At 35.9% G+C, this 18671-nt stretch overlaps 1 protein-coding gene across 1 annotated transcript in view; it reads right to left on the bottom strand.

Moving 5' to 3' along the window:
- DACH2 (dachshund family transcription factor 2) overlaps positions 1-7365 on the bottom strand; it is a 263525-nt gene extending 256160 nt beyond the window's left edge. The window contains exon 1 of the mRNA XM_074391534.1: positions 7253-7365. The gene's annotated coding sequence lies outside the window, so the exon portion shown is untranslated. The remainder of the gene's footprint in view (positions 1-7252) is intronic.
- Between the last annotated feature and the right edge of the window lie 11306 nt (positions 7366-18671).

The following is an 18671-nucleotide window of genomic DNA, read 5'->3' as shown; positions in this document are numbered from 1 at the left end:
AAGAAACTTCTGGTCTTGAACTCCCGACCTCAGGTGATCCGCCCACCTTGGCCTCCAAAGTGCTTGGATTACAGGCGTGAGCCACCACGCCCGGCAAGAAAGAAACTTCTGAAGAACTCTGCAGATTCCTCCACCTTCCCTTGATTAATTTTTTTTAACTGTCTGCATCTTTAACAAATGTGCTCATGCCTTTCCTCACTCAATATCTTGTTTAGCTTTATAATCCCGTTCTAAGCACAAGAAAAGAACTAAAAACTGAGGATTTTTGTCTCAGTGGCTCACTTGGTGGTAAAGTCAAGTTGCCAGAAGTAAAACAAAGCTTCAATCCAAGGAGTGTGACAGTATGAGTAACTTGAAAAATGTATTTCAGAATGTCATCCATGAACACTTCTTCAAACTTGCTAGAGAGGTCAACAGTCAAATTCAGGAAATACGGAGAACTACTGCAAGATTCTACACAAGTTCATCCCCAAGGCATATAATCATCAGATTTTCCAAGGTCAAAATGAAAGTAAAAATGGTAAAGGTAGCTGGAAAGAACGAACTGGTCACCTACAAAGGTAACCCTATCAGCCTAACAGCAGATCTCTTAGCTGGAACCCCATAAGCCAGAAGAAATTGGGAGCCTATATTCTACATTCTTTGAGAAAAACATTTTTAAATAATAATTCTACATTCAGCCAAACGTAGCTTCCTAAATAAAGGAGAAATAAGATCCTTTTCAGATTAGAAAATGTTGAAGGAATTCCTTACCACTAGATCTGGCTTACAAAAGATCTTGAAAGGAGCACTAAGCAAATAGAGGGAAGAACACTGCCAGCTAATACAAAAACACACTTAAACACACAGATCAGTGTCACCCTAAAGCAACCACACAAACGAGTCTACATAATAACAAGCTAATAGCACAATGACAGGATCAAATCCATACATATCAATACTAACCTTAAATGTAAATGGGCTGAATGACCCACTTAAAAGGCTTGTAGTGGCAAGCTGGACAAAAGCCAAGACCTAAAGGCATGCTGTCTTCAAGATACCCATCTCACAATTAATGACATGCTAGGCTCAAAATAAAGGGATGGAGAAAAACCTACCAAGCAAATGGAAAACAGGAAAAAGCAGGAGTTGCACTCCTAATTTCAGACAAAACAGATTTCCGACCAATAAATATTTTTTTAAAGGGGCATTACATAATGGTAAAGTGTTCAATTCAACAAGAAGACGTGACTATCCTAAACATGTATTCATTCAACACAGGAGCATCCAGATTCATAGAACAAATTCTTAGAGACCTACAAAGAGACATAGATTCCCACACAAGAATAGTGGGAGACTTCAACCCTCCATTGAAAGTATTAGGCAAATCACTGAGGCAGAAAATGAACAAAGATATTCAAGACCTTATTTCAACATTTGACCAAATGGGTCTGATAGACCTTTACATTAACTCTCCACCCCAAAACAACAGAATATACATTCTTCTCACTACCACATGGCACATACTCTAAAATCAACCACATAATTAGACATAAAACAATTCTCAACAAATTTTTAAAGAATCACGATCATACAAAACACACTCTGGGATCACGGCACAATAAAAACAGAAGTGAAGATTATAAAAAATGGTTCAAAACCATACAATTACATGGGAATTAAGCAACATGCTCTTGAATGACCTTTGGATAAATAATGAAATTAAGACAGAAATCAAAAAGTCCTTTGAAAATGAAGAGAACAAAGACACAACATACGCCAGATTCTGGGACACAGCTAAGGCAATGCTAAGAGGAAACTTCATACCACTGAACATAAACATAAAAAAAGTTAGAGAGATCTCAAATTAACTACCTAACTTCACAACTGATATAATTAGAGACGCAGGAACAAATCAAACCCAAGGCTAGTAGAAAATAGGAAATAACAAAAATGAGAGCTGAACTGAAGGTAATGGAGAAACAACAACAAAAAAAAATACTTTTGAAAGATAAACAAATCCAGGAGTTGGTTTTTTTTAAATAATTAATAAAACATATAATCCACTGGCTAGACTAATAAGGAAAAAAGAGAGAAGTTCCAAATAAATGCAATTAGAAGTAATGATGGGAATTTTACTACAGACACCACAGAAATAGAAACACCCATCAGAAACTACTATGAACATCTCTACACACACAAAATTTAAAAACCAACAAGAGATGGATAAATTCCTGGACATATATACCATCTCAAGACTGGGCCAGGAAGAAATTGGTTTTGCGAACAGACGAATAACGTACTCCAAAATTGAATCCATAATAAATAACCTCCTAACCAAAACAAACCTCGGACCTGTTGGATCCATAGCTGAATTTTACCAGATGTATAAAGAAGAGCTGGCATCATTCCTACTGAAACTATTCCAGAAAATTAAAGAGGAGGGACTCCTCCCTAACTCATTCTATGAGCCATCATCATCTTGATAATAAAGCCTGGAAGAGACACAACAAAAAAAGAAAACTTTGGGCCAATACCCTTCATGAACATCAATGCAAAATTTCAAAACAAAACACTTGCAAATTGAATTCAGCAAGATCAAGTAGGCTTCATCCTGGGGATGTAAGGTTGGTTCAACATATTCAAATCAACAGATGTGATTCATCACATAAACAGAACTAAAGACAAAAACCACATGGTTATTATAACGGATGCAGAACAGGTTTTTGAAAAACTTGAACACAACTTCATGTTAAAAACTTTCAATAAACTAGGCATTAAAGGAACATACCTTAAAATAATAAGAGCCATCTATGATAAACCCACAGCCAACATTATACTGAATGAGCAAAGGCTGAAAGCATTCCTCTTGAAAACTGGAACAAGATAAAGATGGCCTTTATGAACACTTCTATTCAGCATATTATTGGAAGCCTGGCCAGAGCAATGGGTCAAGTAAAAGAAATAAAGGGCATCCCAGTACGAAGAAAAAAGTCAACATATCTCTGTTTGCAGGTGACATGATTCTGTATCTAAAAAACCCCATAGTCCCAGCTGATAAACAACTTCAGAAAAGTTGCAGGATACAAAACTAATATACAGAACTCACTAGCATTCCTATACACCAATAACAGCCAAACTGAGAGCCAAATAAGAAAGGCAATCCCATTCACAATTGTCATAAAAATAATAAAATACTTAGGAATACATCTAAGCAGGGAGGCAAAAAATCCCTATGATGAGAATTACAAAACACTGCTCAAAGAAATCAGAGAAGATATAAGCAAATTGAAAAACATTCCATGCTCATGGATAGGAAGAATCAATAACATTAAAATGGTCATGTGTCCAAAGCAATTTACAGATTTAATGCTATTCCTATCAAACTACCAATGGCATTTTTCACAGAACTAGAAAAACCTATTTTAAAATTTATATGGAATCAAAAAAGAGCCCAAATAGCCAAGGAAATCCTAAGCTAAAAGAACAAAGCTGGAGGCATCATGTTACCCAACTTCAAACCACACTACATCACTACAGTGATCAAAACAGCAATGTATTCATACAAAATCAGGCATGCAGACCAATGGAACAGAATGAAGCACCCAGAAATAACGCTATGCATCTATGACCATCTGATCTTCAACAAAGCAGACAAAGACAAGAAATAGGGGAAACATTCTCTAGTCAATCAGTGGTACTGAGATAACTGGCTAGCCATAGGCAAAAGACTGAAACTGGACCCTTCCCTTATACCAGGCGTCCCCAGACTACGGCCGGCCCGCGGGCCGCATGCGGCCCCCTGAGGCCATTTATCCGGCCCCCCACAGCACTTCAGGAAGGGGCACCTCTTTCATTGGTGGTCAGTGAGAGGAGCACAGCATGTGGCCAGTATGTGGCAGCCCTCCAACAGTCTGAGGGACAGTGAACTGGCCCCCTGTGTAAAAAGTTTGGGGACGCCTGCCTTATACCACACACAAAAGTCAAATCGACATGGATTAAAGATTTAAATGTAAAACCCCAAATTATAAAAACCCTGGAAGACAACTCAGGCAATACTATTCTAGACATAAGAATGGGCAAAGATTTCATGACAAAGACACCAAAAGCAATCACATCCAAAGCAAAAATTGACAAGTGGGATCTAATTAAACTTAAGGGCTTCTGCAGAGCAAAAGAAACTATCAACAGAGTAGACAGACAACCTACAAAATGAAAGAAAATACTTGCAAACCATGCATCTGACAAAGGTCTAGTATCCAGCATCTGTAAGAAACTTAAACAAATTTACTGGAGAAAAACAACTCCATTAAAAAGTAGGCAAAGGACATGAACAGACATTTTTCAAATGGAGATGTACATGCAGCCAACAAGCATACGAAGAAAAGCTAAATATCACTGATCATTACATTTTATGGTATCATTAGATTTTGTGATCATTAGATTTGTGGTAAATCAAAACCACAATGAAATACTCTCTCTCACCAGTCAGAATGGCTATTGCTAAAAAGTCAAAAAGTAACGTGCTGATGAGTTTGCAGAGAAAAGGGAACACTTATACACTGTTTGTGGGAGCATCAATTAATTCAACCATTGTCAAAAGCAGTATGGCAATTTCTCAGTTAAAAGCAGAACTACCACCCAACAATCCTATTTTTGGGTTTATATACCCTGAGAAAGATATATTATTCTATGATAAAGAAACATGCACATAAATGTTAATTGCAGCACTATTAACGATAGCAAAGACACAGAATCAACCTAACCACCCATCAATGACAGATTGGATAAAGAAAATATGTATACCACGGACTACTATGCAGCCATAAAAAAGAATGAGATTATGTATTTTGTAGGAACATGGATGGAGCTGAAGACTATTATCCTTAGCAAACTAATGCAGGAATAGAAAACCAAATACTACATATTCTCACTTGTAAGTGGGAGCTAAATAATAATAACTTACAAACACAAGGAAAGAAACAACAGACACTAGGATCTACTTGAGAAGGGGCATGAGGAAGAGGAGCAGAAAAGATTGCTATTGGGTACTGAGTCTAATACCTGGATGATGAAAAAATATGTATGACAAAAATAAATAAAATTTAAAAAAGAAACTCAGCTCAGCCACTCACTTGCTTTGTGATCTTAGGTAAATAATTTAAACTCATTGAGCTACAGATTGTTTCCTTTAAAAATGAAGACATTGTCCACAAGGTTGCTATGAAGATTAAATGAAGTGTATATAAGAAAGACACTTAACACCGATGGCTAGTACATAAAAGGAACTTAATATATATTAGAGCTTTTCCTCAACAAAGAACCTACAAATGTTTACTCAAAATGATTTAGCTTCAAGGCACTTTTAAAATCCTTTTTTTTTTTCATCTGTACGTTCCCACAAAACCAGGACACAGATTTTATAACTTACATGGTACCCTTTCTAGGCTCTAGGAATGTACTTCAGGAAGCAAGAAATAGATGATCATTTATTGAATACCAAGATATATTTCCAGTGCTGTTATACCTTCTATCTTCATTTATATGTGCAGGGCTACTCTCTTATATCATCATTTGTTTATAAATATTTAAAGTAAAAAATTCATTATCTTCCCCCTCAAAGCCTGAGTGTCTTCTCAAATTTTCTATCTGAGTTAATTATACCATCATCCAGCCTATCACCCAAGCTAGACACGAATAATCCTAGACCACCACCTTACCCTCTACATTTAATCAATTACCTAGTGTGATTAACTCTAATTACTGAAGCACTCAGAACCTTTTCTCCATTCTGCTGAATTTGCCTTCAGGCCCTCAGTATTTCTCCTTTGAACTGCAGCAACTGACATTCCTTCATTTCATTACCTTCATTGCTATCTACCCTCCAGGCAATTGTTTTCAGAACATTTACTGAGTTCCTTACAGAAGTTCCTTTTACCTACAGAAGTTTCTTCAAAAACAAAACAAAACTAAATCACATGTGAAGGACAACATATAAAATTCTAACTGAGGTAGAAGTGTGGAGCATGGAAGTAATTCCTCACTTCCATGTCAGCCAGTAAGGGAAGTCCTGAAAGACACTTTGGAAACCCGTGGTCTACAAGGAAAAACTTAAACTGCTTAACATGGCAAATCAAAAACTGGTTTCACAAGCTGGCTTTTCCCTCCCTTTCTATTCCAACCACATCGCCTATAAGCCTTCTACCTTAAATCTCTCCTCTTCTACCTGTACTCTTCTATCTGCCTGGAATGCTCTTCCTCTGATTCTCCGTCTTTCCAATGCTCAACCTACAAAATACAGCTTCAAAGTTTCCATCTAATTGAGCATTAACCAACTTACCGAATCGATATAGCTGCTTCCACTTATGGGATATCAGAGCACCTTGTATGTACTCGTATTGTGGCCTCTATCACACTTCAGTGCAATTACTAGTTTACATTCTGTTCTCCCCAGTTATAGTGCGGCAAGGACCACTACTCATATATTTTTACAATGCTTAGGAATGAGAATACAGAACACAACAGATGCTTTATTAGCATTCATATGATTATATATAAAGATTTCATTGTCATTAAATTCATTTTCTATGAGGTAGCAGCTTTAATGATTTTTAAAGATTCAATTATAGAAACATTGAACTTATTTTTAAAGTGTTTTTGTATATGCTTAGCTACTTTTTTAGGGACTCACCAAAGTTCAAAGCTAATTTATGACACTGGAATTTTACCAGTTTTTCACAGTGTCCAATTAAAAGCACTATGACATCATTCAGGACAATGACCACCTGGCATGTTCTTTTTTAATCCTAAGGCTCCTATACCAAGGATGCATTTTAGGTCTACTTTTTAACCTAGAGTAGTAACTTGGACAACATATATGGATGCCCAGAACCCCTGGAAACTAAAAGAACATTACTGAGACCTAAGTCTAAGTATGCAGAAGTGCTGCACCCTATGGGAGAATTTGAGATGATGCTGTTTGAGCCAGTGCCTCCATTCCTGTCCCCAGCACACAAACGTATACAGACATACAAACAATAAGGCCTTGAAAGGGATTTTCTGCAAGAATATGACAATTTTTTTAATCACCTCCATTTGATTTGTCGCTCAAGTAACAAAATTTGTTTTCATGAACACTCAAAAAATTCAATAATGTAACCTCTAATAGAGCTTGAAAAGCTCTGAAGGACAAGGCACTTAGATCAATATTGGTTTATTTCAAATGCTTGGCAGTACCAAGAGATATGGCTGATCATCAGATGGATTTTATTACCTGTCGGAGTGATAAGTCCTGGCGATAAGAGGCCTGGGACTGCATGGGGCAGAAGGCGGGCATTTTCCTGCAACACTCCCAAAGAACGCTTAGGGGGCCTGCCAGGTCTTGAACTGTTGAAAAACAGACAAATATAGACAAGATTAAAAATGTACTCTTTCTGAGAATACCATCACTTGCAATATTTACCTTTTAAATCTTGTTTAATTGCCAAAAGTGGTAGGATTTTCCATTAAAGACTATTTTTGTGGATTACTAAGAGACCAATTCTTTCCTTTTCTCTCAATTTCCCAACAGAGTTATGGTAAACATTAGCTCCATAAGAGATCAATTTTAGTTTAGATTCTATTTACAGGCCAGTACTTTGCAATGCAACTCACCTGTTGTCAGAAATCCTAAGTTACCACTGCTTTTAAAGCTACACTTGATCTGAAGTATTAATAAATGCTTCTGAGAGCTGAGACAGTGACTCACAAAATTAAGATCATATAAAATGTGAAGTGATTAGGTCTCTTCCCAGCATGCTAGAGGTGAATGGTAAACAGCTGAGAGATGTGAAATAGAAGCTGATGTTTATTAGCATTTCCACAGCTGCTGGGAGCCCGTGAGGAACAAAGGATTACCACCCTCAGTAGGTTTTTTTTTTCCTAGGTATTTTTTAAACCCAGCTGTATAACCAGCAGTGCTCTGTCTTGGAGTGGCTATACTAACAAACCTGCCACCTTTGCAATCTAGGCTGCCTTTTCTCTCAGATTGATTGGTGTTTTTAACAAATGAGTTGATGCTAAACTTTATCACATTAACCTAACCCACTGCATTTGTACATTCTTCACCCATGAGCAGTTGAGAAATTCTAATTGCAAATGCTAATTCATAAAATAATGAAATAAAAAGTCAGTATCTGTTGCCTCCATCTTGTACCCTAATAGAGTTAGGGTACAAAAATATTATTTTAAAGCTGTCACCACACGACAGACTTGTAAGTCATAGAACATTAGGATCAAGTTTTTCTCCAGTCACCCAATATATTTGAAATATTACTTTCTAACGTTGCCTAAGATATTGCTGTTGCCTTTTAGTAGAAATGCATTTCACGAAGCTGAATGATACGAGTTTTGACAAAATATTGCAAAATACTATATTAAATAACTTTAGCAGCAAAAATATATGAGGTTCGAATAGAGAACATACCCCAAAATGACTTTTAGTTTACAAAGAAATTTAAGTTGAACCTCACTCTATCAACTGTGCACTAGCAAAATGCTCCATCAATGTAAGAAAAACTCTGCTTTTAAATAAAAAACAACTTTTAGCAACCTTACGTGGAGGTAGTATTACCCAGTTCATTTTTCATACACTGCGCCAGTGTTATTTTCTTCTGTTGTACATCAATATTATATATCAATCTAGCACAAAAGATTCTGTTTTTCTCATTTAATGTTTCTATTTTATAAATGGACTCTCCTCTCCTTTCTACTTCATTCTGGGCCATAATTTATTTTCTTTAATTCAGTGTTCTTACCGTTTACCTTTTCCCTATTTTATGGCTTTCTGACTCTTTTAAGGAATGCTGAAAACAGAAATATCCTATTTACTTCGAATGTCCTAAAGGATCCCAACATCACTGAAAAATGTTCATCAGAGTATATCCAGGCATCAGAGAAAGGCACATTGTTTTATTGAATAAACTTCACCAAATCTATACTGTCTAAATGCTTTATTGTGTCCTTCCATTTGTCAGAACTCGAGCCTACTAACTTTTTATTTAAACACACCTGATTACTCTTTGTATTTTTCCACTGTAAACATTTCAGTGCTATCTCCATTCTCAAGAAGACTTTCAGACAGGCTGCCTCCAGAACTAAGCAGCCTGATACTCACTCTACTTCCATGTGATGAGCCATACGACTGCCAGTTAACAGTACACTTTGAAAACTACAAGGTTTAACTAGTCTGTTCCAAATTTTTTGGTCAGTTCTTACTATCTGAAGCAACTCTTATGCAATAAACTGACCCAGGCTTGGGAAGCATTAGAGGCCTCTTAGTCTAGTGGTTTTACCTTAAATGTGAAGATTTGAAAAACATTGGTTTCACAGGTTAGTTCACAAATGGCTTTGTATTGTCTATTCCATATGTTATGAACTCCAGAAGGACCATATTCTCCATCCTAATATACATCTCAGCTCATAATTTTATGTTGCTGGTATGATTAATTGTGATATATTGTGAGAATCTAGAACAGGTTTTGTCTTTGAGGAGCTTGTGGTCTAGTTATTTGTAATCTGTAAAATAAAACAGGCCTTTTTTAAAAGTTCCCACCCAAATGGCTCTGCCAATATATCACTCATGTACACTGTAAAGGTAAGTTGTTATGGCATAAGGCAAACAACCCCATAAAATAGTCAAACTTATTAAATATAGCTCAACTAATTTAATTAATAATAATTAATTTAATAGCTCAGCTAATCTCCCCAACTAGAATCTAAGCTCCATGAAGGCAGCATACATGTCCGGTTTTGTTTGTTACTGTATCCTAAGCAATTCTCCTGGTTTCCAACAAACAGTAAGTTCCAGTAAAATATTAATTAAATCAATTAATTAATATACATAGGAAATATTCTTTCACTGTTGGTACAGTTTCCAAATATTCCTTCAATTACTCAACTCACCTGTTGTGGGAGCTGTTCTTTGACCACAAGAACAGAGAGCCAGTTTCATTATTTAATCATAACATAATTATTTTTAAAATCTTGAACTCCACAATAACTATAGGAGCTTCATAATATGATCTACTCAAATATGACTATGTATAAGGGTAAAGAAGGCTATGCATAGATGCCACCGTCTTATTCTCTTGAAAGCCCTACAGGCTTCAAGATCTGCTTAAGGACTAAGGGCCCCTGCAGTCACACATATGTAGTAACAATGTCACTTATTCAGTCATCTAGTAAACAAACATGCACTAGGTATCCATTTAGCGTGTGTGTGGTATAATGCTAGGTATCAGTGACACAGGAGGTAAAGTGTAACTTCAACAAGGGCAAGGGTTTGGTTTGATCTTTTTCATTGATATTGTGTGAGAACCTAGAATAGGTTTTACCTTTGAGGAGCTTGTGGTCTAGTTATAGAGATGTGTGTTTGCCCTGTTATTTAAAATTTCTGATTGATCATGTAATGAGCATGGTTGTATGATACCTGCTTCCAAAATTGTTTACACTTATCAGTGATCAAAAATCACATTCAGATTTCTTTGTTTTTAATTTTGGAACAAAGACTTGGGTCCCTAGAGTAAATTAATTGGAACAAAGTCTGTGAACGTGATTTATAGTCAATATATCTACATAAAAATACAAGATTTATTCTGACCCTTAGACCTACTAATTCTCTGTAAGACATTCCTGGATTTCATTTTAAGAAACACAAGCCTGACAACATGATGAAAGATTGTGGAGAAATCTGTAAAATGTTGGGAAGAATCTTTCTTGATAGATGATCTTGCCATACTTCTTATCTTTAAGATGTTTATTAGCATCAGGCAGATATTCACATATTAATCAAGGCAAATAACATGTGGTGGTTTAACTAGGTAACTGTTATTGGATGACAATTTAATCAGCATAGGTTGAAAGGTCCATCATTGTAGCATCCTGTTTCTACTAAGATGTTGATTGCGTTACTGATCTCAGTAATGCTTTATTTTACAGGGCACGAATAACCATGTAATTACTCTTTAATTAAATGATAATTGCTTCTTGGCAATTACTCGTTTTCAGTTTAATTACAAGGTTATTTGTAGTCTGTAAAATAAAACAGGCCTTTTTTAAAAAGTTCCTACCCAAATGGCTCTGCCAATATATCACTCATGTACACTGTAAAGGTAAGTTGTTATGGTACAAGGCAAATTACCGCTTAAAATAGCCAATCTTATTAAATAGCTCAGCTAAATCTTGAAGAGATTCAGCTTTATAAAATTCACATTAAGTGTAATGTTTATAGACTATTTAAAGGGAAGTTACACCAAATCATCAAAATTTCTGTGGGCCCAGGTCATCCTTTAACATAACTTATCCTCATATGATTTCCCCTTCATTCTGTAAGCTTCTTTAGAAGAAATGAAATACTTGCCCAGCTTCCTGAGATTGAAGACTAAACCAACTTAAAATATGTAACAGTACTCTTTATTTCTGCAGTTGAAGCGGCTTACCATCAGAGCATTGCCTTTAAGTTTATAAACTTTGTAGAGTTGCCAATTCCCTAAGCGAGACTTTCAGTAGGTCTTCTAATGTCAATAAGACAGGATAAGGCCGGGCGCAGTGGCTCAAGCCTGTAATCCCAGCACTTTGGGAGGCCGAGGCGGGTGGATCACGAGGTCAAGAGATCGAGACCATCCTGGTCAACATGGTGAAACCCCGTCTCTACTAAAAATACTAAAAATTAGCTGGGCATGGCGGCATGTGCCTGTAATCCCAGCTATTCAGGAGGCTGAGGCAGGAGAATTGCCTGAACCCAGGAGGCGGAGGTTGCGGTGAGCCGAGATCACGCCATTGCACTCCAGCCTGGGCAACAAGAGCGAAACTCTGTCTCAAAAAAAAAAAAAAAAAAAAAAAAAAAAAAAGATAGGATATATTCTACGATATATCTATTCCAAGATCTGAAATAGACAAAGCAGCTCATACGTTGTTCATTAAGATGATTAAATTTGACTGTTGAATTTATTTTTATTTTATATCATCAGCTATTTATGATTCAAGGTATAAGCAACTAAGATGAGTGATTTTGTTGTTCCAAAGGAAAAAAAATCCCGTTAATTAATTATGTCATAAACCTTCAAGATATTTAATATAAACTACATGAGCAGTCCTTGATTTAATAAGGAATCATACGGTATGCCATCCCTTCAATGAAAGCTTGTCTTTCTACTTCTTAAAGAAACACTTATAACATCCAGGGACAGTCTGTGAAAATTGCTGAGAATATAGTAGTAGTTAAGGGTGGTATTAACAGCAACTTGTAAAAACCACTGCAATTGAATTCTTGACATGAAAGCCATTATCAATGACCTGGGATTTACTTTTCAGAGTTATTACTGATATTTAAAATCCCTTGAGATGGTCCCTGAATGTGTCATTGTTTAGCAAATGTTAGATGCCAGAAAACCAAAAATGGCATTGGCTTTGAAGGTGTTGTTTACCTGCCTATGAGAGTGCTGCTCTGAGTTTCAATGTGCATGTTATATTAAATAAGAGCATCTTTATTTTGCCAGAACAGTAAGATTTTCAACTGCTGTGTGGATTAATAATAATCTCTTAGGTCTGACATTTATTGCAACATTTCAAGGATGCCAATGGTAGCTAAACTCTACCTGACCTTCCAGTGTTTATGAAGAGAAACAAACTCTGACCTCACAGCAGCCTGAATCCATCTTTTCTGTGCTGGCAAACTGATCACTTGCCTAACTATTGCCCTGGATTGTATTTCCAACTAGATCAAAGGCAGCAGCAACCAATTCAGCAACCAGGAAAAAGTCATCCATGCAAAATGGGCAATTAACATTAATCATATATTAAATTGTTCAAGCTGATAACTGCAATCTGATCACTATGGTAACTCTCATGAAATGGTGCTTATGTTAAACCGGGCATCAATCAGCTCTTGGTTCATGGGAATTTAAAGCATGGCTCATCATGTCTTGAGGAGTGATCAATAAAGAGAATTAAAAACACACCAGAGGGAAGATTATTTACATTTCTACTCTTTTCACATCTTATATGCATATCCCAAATTTAAGCGTAGCTATGCTAAGAGCATCAACACCAGCATTTCATTAGTATCAGGCAAGTGAAGGAAACTAACATAAGATTGCTGAGGGAGATGAAGGAAAACCTACACTTGTCAATAGGTCATGCATTAAAATGTTAAGGCTCAAGTAGAACAACCCATGTTTATGCATTAATCTTGTAATTATAATAAATTGAATTATTTATAGCTATGTGTTTAAATGGTGATGCTTCATTCCCTCGATAATACCAAATTTCTGTGGTTTTTTTTTTCCTTCAATAACAAAAGAAATCTGATGGCATAGACAATTTATGGGCTGACTACCCACTTGATAGTATAACTGTGAAGCTATTTTATACTTCATTTACTTGACTCCGTTCCCTATTTAAGTAAAATGTGCCCTAAATCTGGTGTTAGCACCTTTAAACAAGTTTACTTTTTGTCATAAATTTACTGAATTCTAAGAAAGACCTTCGTGTAACTAACAATGATTTTATAACATAAATGCTAGTGTATGACTTGAATTATTAGCAACCTTTCCTCTTTCTGCTTGTGTAATTTCTGTTAACATCAGTAGAATCAATGCACCTTAGTAAATCTATTTTTTTTTTTTTTTGAGACAGAGTGTCACTCTGTTACCCAAGCTGGAGTGCAGTGGTGCAATCTCAGCCCACTGCAACCTCTACCTCCCAGGTTCAAACGATACTCGTTCCTCAGCCTTCCAAGTAGCTGGGACTATAGGTGCACCCCACTACACTTGGCTAATTTTTTTGTATTTTTAGTAGAGAAAAGATTTTGTCATGTTGGCCAGGCTGGTCTCAAACTCCTGGACTCAAGTGATCTCCCAAAGTGCTGGGATTACAGGCGAGAGTCACTTTGCCTGGCCCCACCTTAATAAATCTTAGAGTGAATCAAATTAAATAAACATTTCCTCTTCTGTGCATAATATCACCGTCAGACACAATGTTTGTAAAACAAAGTTATTCTTGAGTTTATAAATTATCACTGTGGAAAACTTCTGATGAATGGATAAGAGGTTAACATTCACGTTTGGACACATTCCACTGGCATCTTACATTCTACATACTCTTCCCTCAAATCCCTCTTTCCACTCTTCTCCTGTTCTGTCAGCAATATAGGAATGCTCTCAATTGCCAAAACTATAAACTTCTCCCTTTGATCTCTCCTTTCATTTAGAGTATCCAATATTTTTGTTCCATCATAATATGTGTTGTAATATGTCACCTCTCTCCTTTTTACTTCTGACACTCTAATTCAAGCCTTCATCCCTTCATGTCCTAGTTATTTGTAACAGCTTGCTTCGCTGTGTTCCAATTCATTCTCAATAAACATCTATGAATTTTGATGAAATACGCCTTTCATTATGTCATATTTTACTCCAGAACCTTCAGTATTTCTTCTGACTGCATACAAAATAAAGTCTAAATGCCTTAGTCTGGTAACCTGCCCCAATATATCTTTCTTGCCTTTTCTCCAATTACTACTTAAATGAATCCTCCACTCCAGCTAAACTAGTGAATTTACTACATGCTAACCATAGTGTTTGACCACAGAAGAAGAAACATCTCAAGGTATTAGGTTTCCTGGGGCCATGTTTTGTTAAACTCCACTGCCTTGGGAAGCCTTCTGCGTAATTTGCTGTAACCACTACTTTTTTTTTTTTTTTTGGAAAGGTCACTGACTTTTCCTTTGTGTCATCAAACAGACTTTCTTTAATGGTTATTGCAAAGGACATGTTAATACCAGCAAAAAGGAGACTATTGCAACTAGCCAAAATAATGTTTTGCATGCCTGATAAATGAAGTCTCATCAGTAATCATCAGTCTGTAATATTGTTAGTCTATAACCCCATGATAACCTCAACAGTTAGCATTTCAAGTTTGAATGGCAATCAGAAAATGCAGCAGCATGGTGTTAATATTACGATTTAGGATGTCTTAGGAACTTGAGCAAGTCCATCAGAAAGGTGATCACTATTAACCTGCCTGCATTAGTCTCTATGGATAGTAATACAGCCTGGAAACACACATTCAATCAATAAACACAGAAGCTAGTTTCCTTGCTGATTTAAAATCCTTTTAAAATTTTGCTCTTCATGGATAAACATTAGCAAGTAATCTTAAAATAAAAGCACTTCGAACAATCATAGATATTCAAGGTAGTGTAGTGGAAAGCACTTAAAGTTTAAAATGAGTTCTAATCTCAGTTGCAGTAGGCAGAATTCCAAAACTGTCTCCATGACAAGATTTCAAGCCCTGCTTAATAGAATTGTGAATATCATGAGCTATCATGCCCAAGATTATGTCACATTACACAACAAAAGAAAATCTGCCAATGTGATTAAAATATGGAATCAGTTGACTCGGAGTTAATAAAAAATGAGATTGTCCAGGTGAGCCAATCTAATCAGATGAGCCCTTTAAAAGTGGAGAGGAGAGCCACATGTGGTGGTTCAGGCCTGTAATCCCAGCATTTAGGGAGGCTGAGGCAGGAGGATCACTTGAGGGCAGGAGTTTGAGACCAGCCTGGGCAACATAGCATGACAGCCATCTCTACAAAAAATGAAAACATTAGCTGAGTATGGTGGCACACAATTGTAGTCCTTGCTACTCAGGAGGCTGAGACAGGAGGATCACTTGAGCCTAGGAGTTTGAGGTTGCAGTGACCTATGATTGTGCCACTGCACTCCAGCCTGGGTGAGAGAGGAAAATACTGTCTCAAAAATTAATTAATTAATTAATTAATTAAAGTGGAGAGAAAAACAAAGAACGTACCGCTACTGGTTTGAACATGGAGGGGGCCACAACAAGGAATGCAAATGGCTTCAGCAAGCCAAACTCAGCCCTACACTGACAGAGAGTAGGGAAACAGGATCATAAACCCTATAACTGTAATTAACTCAATTCTGCCAAAAAATTCCAATGAGTTTTTGAGCCAGTTATCTCCCGCAGAGCTTCCAATATGAGCCCAGCCTGGCTACCAAGTTGATTTCAGCCTTGACTCAAGAAAAAAAAACCCAGTCAAGCCCATCCAGACTCCTAATATAAAAAACTGCAAGATAATAAATGAGTGATATTTTAAGTTGCTGTTGGTCACAATTGGTTGTACAGCAACAGAAATCTAATATATTAGTTTCGCCATATTGAGCTGCGTGAACTCAGACAAACCACAGCACTATTCTAGAAGTCTTTTATCACTTTAGGATTAGAGAGGGAAACTTAACAATCTATGAATTTCATCATTATAATCATGTTATATTTCAGGTCAAATGCAGATAATTCATTAACTCCAAAGTATATTTAGTCTTTTTTCACTTTCTAATCTGTCTGTTTTAATTTCTATTTTAAGTTATATTAAGTTGCAGGATTGGTCCTAATGAAAACTGAAAAATAAAAAAAAACACAGTTTGCACATAACGCCCTGCCTGATACACGTGTGTAATTAGTCAATATATCTGAACATTGGTCTGAAGGTTAAGAGTGCTAAACAACTTAAAAGGAAGGGAATTCTGATGTGTGCTACAACATAGATGAGCTTTTGGACATCATGCTAAGTGAAATAATGAAGTCACAGTAAGGCAAATATAATGTGATTTCACTTACGTAAAGTATCTAAAATAGTCAAATTCATGGAAACAAAAAGTAAGAATGTGGTTGCCAGGGGATGGAAAGAGGTGAAGATGGGGAGTTGTTGCTCAATGGATATAGAATTTTAGTTTTGTGAGATGAAAAAGTTCTAGAGGTCTGTTGCACAATGTGAATATAGCTAACACTACTGAGCTGTACATTTAAAAATACTTAAGAAGATACATTTTATGTTATGTGTATTTTACCACAGTTTTTTAAAGTTATATACAATTATAAGACAATATTGTTGCCATGTTTGCAGTTATTAATAGATTTACATTTTCTACTGAAATCATTTTGAATGCCAAAGAAAAGGAAATCCAGACAACATCATACATCATGTAGTCTACATATTGAAAAAGTTTTCCCACCTGAATAGTAGAAATACCAACTCTCCCAACTACCTCCTACATCAGTAACACACACTTAATTTACACCTTGAGGTGTCCTTACTTCTAAGGCAGGATTAAGGAGTTCAAGTTTGCATTTTAATTTCACAACTGTAACTTTTCTTAATATAACTTCAATATGTTTTCATGTTTACATGCAGATTTATTTCTCATTATTTTCCCTTCCCCATTCCTTACTTTGACAGGAAAACATTTGTAAGGCATTTCTCCCCCAAAAACCCTTGCCCTACATGTATTTCCTTTTTCAAACTAATAAAGACAATTTTCATTAAGGACAGAATAGATCACAGCAATTGAGTGGGAAATAGAAAACTAAATTATAATTTTCTTTGTTGTTCATTATGGCATTATTATGGATAAACTGCTAGACTTTAATAAATGAGCATGAAGACCTTTAAAGTTGCCATGGCAGTGGGCATGCTCATAAGCAAGTAGATGTTATAAGAAGAAAACGTTCCAGAGTTTTCTGTTGTACAATGTGAATACTGTTAACGCAAATGAAGTACACACTTAAAAATAGTTAAGATGGTACATTTTATGTTTTGTGTATTTTATGGGAATTTTAAAATAAATAAATAAATAAAAGAGGTGTGTTTTTTTTTTTTCCTCTCCCTCATTTTGAACTTGAAGTCAGGTAAATTTGGGTAGATTCAAATATCACAAGTAAATCTTAAGATAACTCACTCCAAGAAATTGGATACAGATTAAACTACACAAAAAGTCACTTTTCTTTCTAAATTATGGTTTTCGGGGGTAGCACAATATAACAAACAAGCAATGAACAGTGGACTCAAAAACTATGTCATTGATTCAGTTTGTGGCCCTGAGAACCCCAACCTCTCTATGCTTCAGTTTCGTCTGCTGTTTGGTAGCAAAATTATTTGGCTCAAAGAATTATGAGGAATTGGCAGCTCCTCTCTCTCAAATCCTTCATAATATAATAATGCACCAAAAGAAAAAGGAAGCAACCAACATGTGAACATCTTTGAGCAAAATTTTTCAGTTTAAATGAATTATCATCTGATATAGCAGTGGTAGCACTGTACAATTACTTTGATAATGTTTTTATAGAGATGTCGCCAAAGTTTTATTTTCCTCTTTTTTACCTTTTTCTAGTCAACAGCAGTATCACTTTCAGTTACTCAATTTGTTAAAATCTCCTTTCTCTCACTATTTTAAGTAAATAAACCTACCAAGATTCAACAGCTGACAAAGATTATTTTCCTATTTCCTTCTAGCTTCTGATGATTCAATATAAATAAACCCTTTCTATAAAAGAGAACCTTTTCCTAAAAGTAGGTTATTTCCCCCATGCCTATATCTTTTGTTTAACCATAGAAAAAATAAAACAATATCATTTGCTTATTTAAGATTCTGCTTTTTTACATTCCATTATGAGTGCTTTTGACTCAGTATGGAATATTTTGTAGTTTTCTGAAACTTAATGAAATGAACGGTGGCCATAACCATTGTGGATCTCCATTTCATCTGAGAGTCTCTTTGATACTACTGATAATTTGAGCCTATAGTTCCTACCTAGCAACAAGGCAATGTTGCAAAAAGGGCAATGTATATGAAGTAATT

This window comes from Saimiri boliviensis, chromosome X (genome assembly GCF_048565385.1).
Source record: "Saimiri boliviensis isolate mSaiBol1 chromosome X, mSaiBol1.pri, whole genome shotgun sequence".
In the NCBI taxonomy this organism is placed as follows: domain Eukaryota; kingdom Metazoa; phylum Chordata; class Mammalia; order Primates; family Cebidae; genus Saimiri; species Saimiri boliviensis.
Note: the sequence above shows the minus strand (reverse complement) of the source record. Positions and strands in the feature narration are given on the sequence as shown.